Consider the following 11,680-nt stretch of genomic DNA (forward strand, 5'->3'; position numbering starts at 1 on the left):
TATTTTTCCCCTCTGTCTCCCAGTGAATGCAGATGCAGACACTGACCTCTGACCTTTCTCCGAATTCTCATGCTGCAGCTGTTATTTTTCTTTCTCTGAATCTTTAGTTGTTGATGGACTGCTAAGATTCATGAAACTTTATTTGCACCTTTCTTTCAAGCAAATATGAAGCAGTTTATACCAAGGCTTATAAAATATATCTTTATTTTGTATATGTCCACCCAAACTCCCTATCTCTTCCCTTTGTCCTTCTTCCCCTGACAAGCATTAAGTTCCTCCTCTAAGTCTATAAGTCTGTTTTGTAAGTAAGCCCATTTGTATCATTTCTATTTTTTAAATTTACTTTTTAATTGAAGGATAATTGCTTTACAGAATTTTGTTGTTTTCTGTCAAACATCAACATGAATTGTATCATTTCTTTTAAAAATCCACATATAAGGGATGTCATACATGCACACACTGCTGTATTTAAAGTGGATAACCAACAAGGATCTGCTAATATAGCACATGGAAGTCTACTCAATGTTATGTGACAGCCTGGATGGGAAGGGAGTCTGGGGGAGAATGGATACATGTATATGTATGGCTGAGTCTCGCCTATGTTTGCCTGAAAATATCACAATACTGTTAATTGGTCATACCCCAATACGAAAAAAAAAGTTTAAAAATATACATATCTTTATTGAGCTCAGAATGAAAGTAAGTGCTTTCACTGGGACACCTATCAGGGATTTGCCAGATAAGTACATAGGCTGATCGAACACTTTAAGAAGGCACAGTAATGTCTTTTGAAGAATTTTATGTTAAACATAGAACTTTCCTCTGTAAAACTCTTAAGATTGTAAATGAATTGAACAAGAAAGCTCTTTTTTTATATCCCATTAGCGTCATTACTGAAATAGGGCCACAAAAGGTAAGAGCAATAAAACCAAATACCTTGAGGTGTGTATGCAAATTATATGCTAATATATGGTAATCTGAGTACTCTGTTCAGTGGCCATAAAAAATACTAAATACAGCTAATTAAAGGTAGGTAAGTTGCTGTGTTTCATACTTCACAGCAATATGAGAGAAGTAGTATATTATGATAATTATAGCATTCTTGCCTTGAGGAATGCATTCAACATTTTAACAGTATTTCTTATTCTGGTATATTTGTGCATTTCACTGAACATAATTGCTTTTTCTCTTTCCTACTTCAGGTTGTAGGTTCATGAAGTTAGTGCAAAACTAAATAATAAATTCTTTAGCCCAAAGGAAAACAAACGTTTCTTCTCCCTTGAAACTTTGGAAAAGTCACACCCACTTAACATGCTATTATAAGTGCTCCTGACCCAGGTAGTGGGGTTCAGTGGTCAGCCACATTGAAAACTTGGGTAACCAGAGCCAAGAATTCTCAGCATACGTTGCAAATGACTATTTCTTCCAGAATTGTAACCTTAACACAGAGCATTCTTTCTTGTTGTGAACTCAAGTCATGGAATATGTATTTACTTTTGTAATTCTTAGAAAATTCTAAGGAAATAAAGAACTGTAAGAGATGAGAGCTAAAGTTGATATGAAATCTGCCTTAAAAATATCCAATTTTCCTTAATCTAACTATAAAGTTATGTATGTATATTCAATATGTTAACAGTGCTTTAATCTCTAAAATGCTTCTGCTCACTATTAACTATATACTTTATCATGCTTGAAAGCTATCAAAAATAGGCAAAAAATCCACCTGAAATAAATTTACTAACTTTCTTGTGGAAGTTTATGTTGTTAATGCTTTCCAGGCTGCTGGGTAGAGATTTAACAGCTCTGCAAAAGAGGGGGTAGGTGTAAATATTTCATAAATTCATCACATATCACATATCTGTATTTCAAACAAAACTAAATGAAGAAGAATATCGCAAACCAACCACCACCAGCAAAAATCTATGATATGGTTAGCATGTAGGATAGTGGGCCCTAAACTTTAGAATATATTAGAATCACCTGAAAGACTTGTTAAATCTCAGAATTTCTGTTGCAATAGGTCTAGGTTGGGGCCTGAGAGGGCTTCCCTGGTGGCTCAGCTGTAAAAAATCCACCTGCAATGCAGGAGATGGGGGTTCGATCCCTGGAGCCGGGAAGATCCCCTGGAGATCCCTGGAGGAGGAAATGGCAACCCACACCGGTATTCTTGCTTGGAGAATCCCATGGACAGAGAAACCTGGCAGGCTATAGCCCATGGGATCGCAAAGAGTTGGACACAACTGAAGTAGCTTAGCATGTAAGCACGAGGCCTGAGAATGTCTGTTGCTAATATGTTTCCAGATGATACCGCTGGTCCAGAGCCCACACTTTGAAAACCACTGCTGTAGGCTAAGGAAAGCTAATTATGTGACCTGCAAAAACGAAAGGCGTTCATGAGCTTTCTTTGAAGACCTTCCAAGCCATTCCAACAATCAACAAAATAGTCCTTGCTTAGGTAGAGGTTACATTATTTCACCATCGTGGGGAGTGGTTTCACCTCCAGCCTCTCTCCGGGTATTGTGACCCAGGTTTTGTGAATCACTTGGATAATTTTTTTTAATGACCCTGACTTAAATAATGACAGTTATATTTGCCAGGATGCTTTCAGTTGCAGCAATCATAAATAAATAATTTAAGCAAAATAGAAGATGTAGATACATGATCCTAGGCTAGTCAAAAAATCAAGGCTGGGGAGGGTTAGGAGTCAGAGCCAAACCTGGACCTCAGATCCTGTGGAGACTGAGGGTCTCAGACTAGTGACTGGACACATTCAGCCTTTTTCTTTTCTTATTGCCTCTTTTCATTCTCACAGACTATTTTTTCTCTGTGTAGCAGTAAACAAGAATGAGAATATAAACAAGGGAACATCTTTCTAGACCTACCACCACCTTCTTTCTTTATTGTTGACCATGTGGGAAGTCCTCTTGGATTGACAATAATATCCTTGTCTTAGGTCCCTGTGAGTCATGGTGGGAAGATCAAATACAGGAAGACATACTTAAAGCTTTACCATTTCCACTTCAACTAGGGGAAGAAGCTCCAAGTTGAGGAGGTGTAGGGTATTGGTTTTGAGTTGACTATATTTTCTTAAAAAGTGTTGATGGGAGGCGGAGAAAGCAAATGTTAGTCAGGAATTTTCTAGTCTCTGCCACGGGATCCAAGTAACCATCAAGTAGCATGGTACCTTGAGGAATGATACATATCAAGGACATCCCAGAAATTTGGGGACTGCTTCTCATCAGTCCAGAAGGAATGGGGCCTGAAGAAGCAGTAGTACCTTTAGAATATAGATCTCCATTAGGACAAACAGCAGAATATTCCTTGACATCTGAGAAGATCCTAAACTCTGCATTCTACAATGATGAGGTTTAATAAGCTGAGAATTTCAAGATGGCAGGCATTCACTCCATAAACGTATCTCAGACTCTAACTCTGTGACAAGTAAAATCGGACTTGAATTTTATCCTGTATGCGATGAGATGCCATTCATGGATTTTGAGCAGTGCAAAGATAATCCATATCCAATATGTTTGTTAGGAAGATTATTATACTGACAATGGAGGGAGAGTTTATAGAGGAATTAATCTGGAATTAGACACCAAGGAGATGACTGCAACATTTCAGGAAATGAGTGCTGTAGGTTTGAACTAACTCAGTGGCAGAGAAACTGCAGAGGAAGGGATGTATTTGATAGAAATGTTAAGGGATTAACTGGAAGAATTTGCTGAATGTAAAACACCAGGGGAAAAATGAGTCAAGAAATCACTCCTGGTTTCAGCCTTGGGTGACCGGTTAGATTGTGCTGTCATTAACCAGAATAAGAATTTCAAGATGATAAATTGTGATGAAGAAAAAGATCATTGCTTCCATTTGGATATGCTGACTTAGATTGCCTGTGGGAGGATGTTTGGGATTCATCTTTATAGCAATCTGGGATATTTGGTTGATTTTTAAGTTTGAAATACACTCCGCTCCAATTGTGATCTTAGTTTAGTTGAATGAAGAGGTTTTTTAGGAATGAGATGACAGATACAAAAGGGGGCCCCTGGCCAGGGGTGGATAAAGCGACATGGCAGAGAGCAGCATGAATAATGTCAAGAAGGAAAAAGCCAAGGAAAGTACAAAAATTTTGAGGAAAACTAAAAGAACTCTGCAATGTATATTTAGTACAAAGAGGATGTAAGCAAAGGGCATGTTATGTAATATTAACAAATGACACCGAAGAGCAGAACTTAGTGATTTTCTTGTGTCGTCACAAAAGGATGGTTTTCAAATTGAAAATGGGCATAACAAAGATGGTAAAAAGGGAATCAGATCCAAAGATAGATGAGAGAGAGGCTTGAGGAACATCTATTTGCTTTAAATGAATTCCTATCTTTGGGTTTAGATTATTCTAGGATACTGAAATAATTTCCAGATATTTTCATAGAGCCGTTACTCATAATCTGAGGATCAGGCCATTATGGTCGGTAATCTTCTGTTTGATTCCCAGCAAACTCTAGAATGGACTACTTAGACCACTTGTTTATGGGTGTTGAGAGAAGAATTAAATATTTGACAGGTTTAACAAAAATGCATCAATAGGCAGTCATCTCATTTGTGTTTTTCCTTTTCAAGGAATTAGAAGTTTAGACAAAGCTAAGCAATGGGGACAGGATCAAAATGGAATGGATATTTCAGTTTCAAAATAATAGGCCAACATAAATGCAAGGAGAAATGCAAGTCCTAAGATTAGGTTTAAAAAAATCATACCAAGTGGGAGGATATTGAGGATCCAGCTTAGAGCAATTAAAGTAAAAAGATCTAAATATTTGGTTGATTTTTAAGTTTAAAAGAAATACCCCAAATTATAACTTATTTTTCCCTCATAGACGTGTTTTCACCTCAAACAAGGAAGGAAACAGCTTCATTTGTATTGGCAAAGATGCTATTTCCTGTATTGAGCTGGCTTTTGGATACTTCTGTGTGCATGCTCAGTCTTGTCTGACTCTTTGCAACCCTGTGGACTGTAGTCCACAAGGCTCCTCTGTCCATGGGATTTCCCAGGAAAGAATGGAGTGAGTTGCCATTTTCTACTCCATGTTTTTGGGTATTGTATTTTAAAAGGCCAAAAACTCAGGGTCTGCAAAGTATGTTGAATAAATAATAGTTGAAGGAGATAATTATATGTGTGTGTGTTTAATGTTTTGGTTTTTTTGGCCTTGAGATGTGTGGGATGTTAGCTCCCTGACCAGGGATGGAACCCACACCCTCTGAACTGGAAGGAGGCGTCTCAACCACTGGACCATCAGCAAAGTCCCTGAAGGAGCTAATTATAATGTTTAGGCCAGAGAAGACATGTTATATCTTCAAACATTCGAAGACATGCTATGAGATGGGCTCCTAATTTTCTTTAGCTCTTAGTTCAGTTGCTCAGTCCTGTCCGACTCTTTGTGACCCCACGGACCACAGCACGCCAAGCCTCCCTGTCCATCACCAACTCCCAGAGTTTACTCAAACTCATGTCCATTGAGTTAGTGATGCCATCCAATCATCTCATCCTCTGTCATCCCCTTCTACTCCCGCCTTCAATCTTTCCCAGCATCAGGGTCTTTTCCAATGAGTCAGTTCTTCACATCAGGTGGCTAAAGTATTGGAGTTTCAGCTTCAGCATCAGTCCTTCCAATGAATATTCAGGACTGATTTCCTTTAGGATGGACTGGTTGGATCTCCTTGCTGTCCAAGGGACTCTCAAGAGTCTTCTCCAACACCACAAATCAAAAGCATCAATTATTCGGTGACAGCTTTCTTTATAGTCCAATGCACATCCATACGTGACTACTGGAAAAATCATAGCTTTTCTTCCAAGGAGATGATTTCATGGCTGCAGTCACCATCTGCAATGATTTTGGAGCCCAAGAAAATAAAATCTGTCACTGTTTCCACTCTTTCTCCTTCTATTTGCCATGAAGTGATGGGACCGGATGCCATGTTTTTAGTTTTGTTAATGTTGTGTTTCAAGCCAGCTCTTTCACTCTCCTCTTTCACCCTCATCAAGAGGCTCTTTAGTTCCTTTTTGCTTTCTTCCATTAGAGTGGTGTCATCTATATATCTGAGGTTGTTGCTATTTCTCCAGGCAATCTCAATTCCTAGAAAAACATTTGTTTGGATCCAGAACTATTTTGATGTAAATATGTACTAAAATGGCTTAAAGTTATTTGCATATTTTTATAAAAATTAAATTCTCAAGGCAAATATTTATTCTACGGACAATGCCTGCTGTTCTTTTGGATTCACAACTCCCACAAATGATTGCATGTCCTCTCATGTCTTCAAAGTTCAGATTAAGAACTGAACAAGATAATAAAATTGTGACTCAATTGCTCTGGGTGGGACCTGAGAATTTGCATTTTTAACCGATTTTGAGGTGATGGTGATGCCGCCCGAAGGCAGATCACATTTTGAGTAGCAATAAAGTATCTTCCAGATTCAAAATTTATCATGAGTTTTATCCTTTATCTTCATCCAACATTGTGAATAATATATAGCATAGTCCCCTGTCCTCTTCTGCATTCTGGCTTTACCATTTATCAAGGAGAGTGATCTTGAAGAAATTCCTTTATGAGACTGACATCTAAGGATTAAATGAAATAATGCAAGTAAAATGCTTAGCATGGTAGTTGATATATAGCAATCATTCTATATATGATTTATGGCTACTGATTATTTTAGTGGCAATGAATGTACAGGTGATGATGAGAAATAAGCAGATTTCTTATACAAGCCTTCTTTTTAAAATTGTTTTGAAGTCTATTTGATTTACAATGTTAATTTCTGCTGTAGAGAATATACCTATATATATAGGTATACTGGAGAAGGCAATGGCACCCCACTCCAGTACACTTGCCTGGAAAATCCCATGGATGGATGAGCCTGGTGGGCTGCAGTCCATGGGGTCACTAGGAGTCAGACACGACTGAGTGACTTCACTTTCTCTTTTCACTTTCATGCATTAGAGAAGGAAATGGCAACCCATTCCAGTGTTCTTGCCTGGAGAATCCCAGGGACGGGGGAGCCTGATGTGCTGCCATCTCTGGGGTCACACAGAGTCGGACACGACTGAAGTGACCTAGCATAGCATAGCATATAGGTATACATACATTCTTTTACGTATCCTTTTCCATTATGGTTTATCACAGAATGCTGACTTTAGTTCTCTGTGCTATACAGTAGAACCTTGTTGTTATCTACCGTATATATAATAGTTTGCAACTGCTAATTCCAAACTCCCAAGCCTTCCGTCCCCCACCCCTCTCCCCCTAGGCAATTCCAATTCTGTTCTGTATATCTGTGAATCTGTTTGTTTTATAGATAGGTTCATTTCTGTCATGTTTTAGATTCCACATGTAAGTGATATCATATGGTATTTTTCATTCTCTTTCTGATTGACTTCACACAGTATGATAATGTCTAGGTCCATTCATGTTGCTGAAAGTGGTATTATTTCATCCTTTTTTATAGCTGAGTATTATTTCAAAATGTAGTGTGTTTGTGTGTGTGTATGTATACAAACTGATATATATATATATATATGTATCCTTATTGATATCTTCCTTATCCATTCATCTGTCAATGGACATTTATGTTTTTTCCATATCCATAAATAGTCCTGCTATGAACATAGGGGTACATGAATCTTTTTAAATTATAGTTTTGTCTAAATATATATGCCAAGGTGTGGGATTGCTGGGGCCTATGGCAAGTCTATTTTTAGTTTTTTGAGGAACCTCCATACTGTTTTCCATAGTGGCTGCACCAATTTACATTCCCATCAAGAGTGTAGGAGGGTTCCCTTTTCTCCACACCTGCTCCAGCATCTTATACAACTTTCCTTAAATAAGCCTTCTTTCATAATACCATATGTGTTCCTAAAAAATTGCACACTGAAAAAGAAGTTCAGGGAAACAGACCCATCAAGTGCATCTGTGTAATCGAAGCACTAAAGAGAACGAAATAATGATTTATAGCTGGGGAGTTAATTTAGATGGTCACTGCAGAAGTTCAGCATTGCTGAAAGCTGCCACTGTGGATGTTACAAATAAGCAAAAAAAAAAAAAAATCATTACAAAAGAAATACAGCAACAGTGCAATGAGTGCAGCATTAGTGGGTGTGGAGAGGTCTGGGATGGTAGAGCTGACAGTAAGGTCAGCAAGGAGGTTGGGCAGTCCAAGGCTGTTTGAGGTAAGAGCCCAAAAGACTGGCATTACCTTTCAGATTCCTGTGAACACAGTTGAATCGGCTCCTGAAACTGCAATGGCTGACTGATGCTAGTTTGATTGTTTTCTTTCCTCCTGAAGGTTATAATTCTATTCTACTATTTTGCACTCAACCATGCCTGGGAGTAGGGAAGGCAGGAGTCACGTACAGACCAAGCCAACTTCAGCATTTTGCTTACATCATTCCAATTATAAAACTATATTACAGAACTAGTTACTAATTTTAGTTACCCAAGCCTACATTACAGCAGAACAGAATGTATTGGGGTTTATAGTCTCTGTTTAACCTGAAAGAAAACACTTCCTCTAGCCTTCTTCGATTCACTAATATCCTGGTTACTGAAGGCTCCCTGGGTTACAGTGGTGGAGAAAACCATTTGCAAACACTTGACCAATAGAAGCAAAGGGGTGGGGATGAGTCACCAGTCACTCTTGGCTTAATATCTCCCTTACATCTTCCAGTACTCTTGCCTGGAAAATCCCATGGACGGAGGAGCCCGGTAGGCTGCAGTCCATGGGGTCACGAAGAGTCAGACACGACTGAGCGACTTCACTTTCACTTCTCACTTTCATGCATTGAAGAAGGAAATGGCAACCCAATCCAGTGTTCTTGCCTGGAGAATCCCAGGGACGGGGGAGCCTGGTGGGCTGCCGTCTATGGGGTCACACAGAGTCGGACATGACTGACGCGACTTAGCAGCAGTAGCAGCAGCAGTACATCTTCCACTGTGTCATGTTCCCATCATGAGTGATGACCAAACTCAGCCATGAAACACTTTCTCCTAGTTTAACTCATTCCTAAACTCCCTCTCCTCATCCTAAACTACTTCTCTATGCAACTTTCGTAGAAGATGGCAGTGATAAGTTGGGCAAGCAAGTATCTTCAAAGGAATCTGAGAGGATCAGGTGTAACTTTTTGGTTGGTGACCTCAATTCCTTTTGGGAAGGAAAGGATAAAAATAACACATATATTCAAAAAGGCTGCAACTCTTGGCCAAATATCCTGACTAAGTGTAAACTTGATGGCTTTGCCTTGATGTTTGTTTAAGCAGCAGCCTGCAGTATGGCACAAGGTGAATTTTTCCTCCACTTGTTTTATTCCAAATAGTTTTCAAAAGCTCCTGTGGAACACAGACTGTGGCTTTGATCCAGAATCTTATTCAGGGCTGACATTCCCACGAACAACTCTAGCTCCAACCAGCTTCAGCCACTTTAAAAATTCTCATTTAAATTCATATTCCTCATAATCTCAACAAGCAAGAGATAGAATGAGGAAGGCAAAGTAAGATGCCTATTCTGGATCTACAAGACTCTCAGATCAAACGGATGCATCTAGGCATCAGGAAGAGTAGAGATCCCTGAAGAAAAGAGTGAGATACTTGTGTGCTGTATGCCTATGAGACCAGAATTTCTAACTGACGCTCAGTTCAAATAAACTTGCAACATGTGTCTGAATGTTTCCATACTCCTGCAAATCAGAACAAAAAAGTAGCCACATATTTCTAAACATCAGGCTGTCTTGCAAGATTTCTGAAAGTTTTTAGGCCATGTTTTGGGGTAAAAATAGAAATAAAAGGGCTGATGCAGTAAGCATTGTTTGAGGGAGGCAGCATCCCTTGTTTGGGTTCACTTTATGGGCATTCCTAAAGTCTATTGTTAGGTTTTGCTTTTCCACCTCTCTCCCCACAGCCTCTTCCAAATTCATACTCCACAGCTTCTTCTTGTCCTTGGTAACTTGAGGAATTTATCTATATTTGAGATACTGGAAGATATTTGAAAGTTATATGCATTGACAGCAGATTCGCCATTTTTAAAGGAGATACTCAGGAAATACGAAATCTTTTTCCTGCTTCTCACCTCTGGCTGCAGAGAGATGGGCCTGATCTCTCATGTGCCTCTTTAGTTACACCATTCAGGTACTCCTGGTTTTTCAATGAGCCTTCCCACCTCTCTGTGCCCTAATCCATTCCACACTGGATTTGGTAATGTCTGGTGACTCCATGTTTGCACTTAAAGGCATCTCAGCTAATCTCTCTGGTTTGGTGATCTGTTCCTTGGACTCAGTGGACACCAACCCTAGGATTCTTTTCTTTGTCTGACTCATTGGTTTCTCCACTGAGATTGGAAATGATCTTCATTCTCTTTACATCTCCTTTCATACTGTACTTTTTGGAGAATAATGTAACAGAGAAGAACAAGCCTGACTCCACATTGGATGTAATCCTTTATGTCTAACCCTTGTACTCTTGTTTCCTGAGCTTAGGCATGCTGGCTTTTCACCTTTGGTAAAAGGATGTTGCCTATAGCCTGAATATATGGCTTCTCAAGGTTCTGACCTTTAAAAGTGCAACACTTTCCCATTCACTTAGAGATATAAATTTGTAGAATAGAAAATAACAGTTGCTTTGATGGAGATTTTTAGGAATATTGTGACAGACCTATGTGGACAGCTGTAAGAACAAAAAATTCCTGCACCAAGAAGTTTGTAATAACCAGCCACAAGTCTCCCCTTTTAGTATAAAAGAAGTCTGAATTCTAACTCGAGTAAGATGGTTCTTTGGGACACTAGTCCGCCCGCTTCTCAGTCTGCTGCCTTTCTGAATAAAGTTGTTGTTCCTTGCCCTAAGAACTCATCTCCCGATTTATTCATCTGTCATGCAGAGAGCTGTATGAGTGTGGACTCAGTAACAGTATGAGATTGATTTTCTTGGCCCCAAATCTGACTTTTCCAGAAAAAGTTGACAAAGCACAAACTAACAGTGAGTTAATTTTATCATTGATCTTCAGGATACATTTGGGACATGTTATGGCCGTCTACGGGGTTGCACAGAGTCTGACACGACTGAAGCGACTTAGCAGCAGCAGCAGCATGGCTTTCTAAGTTGCAACTCAGTCACTTGGTAAAGATAATTTGACAACCTGTTATTTCCTGAAGCTGTTCTATGCTTTCTCTCTCCATTCCCTCTGCCTTCAACAAGGACCTTATTCTTGATCGCTGGTAACCTCTTAATTAATTAGTCCCCTTGCTGCCAGGCCTAGTCCTGTTCACATTGTCACCAGAGGATAATGTCAAAAATGTGAGACTAGTGATGACCTCCGTTCAGTTCAGTTCAGTCGCTTAGTCTTGTCTGCAAAGAGTGATGACCTAGAGGAGTGAAACGGGGGTAGGTGGGAGGGAGTTTAAAGAAGGAGGGGATATATGTATACTTAGGACTGATTCATGCCACTGTGCAGCAGAAACTAACACAACATTTTAAAGCAATTATACTCCAATTTCGGAGAAGGCGATGGCACCCCACTCCAGTACTCTTGCCTGGAAAATCCCATGGACAGAGGAGCCTGATAGGCTGCAGTCCATGGGGTCGCTGGGAGTCGGACACGACTGAGCGACTTCACTTTCACTTTTCACTTTCATGCATTGGAG

This window comes from Bison bison, unplaced genomic scaffold (genome assembly GCF_000754665.1).
Source record: "Bison bison bison isolate TAMUID 2011002044 unplaced genomic scaffold, Bison_UMD1.0 scf7180017864220, whole genome shotgun sequence".
Lineage (NCBI taxonomy): Eukaryota > Metazoa > Chordata > Mammalia > Artiodactyla > Bovidae > Bison > Bison bison.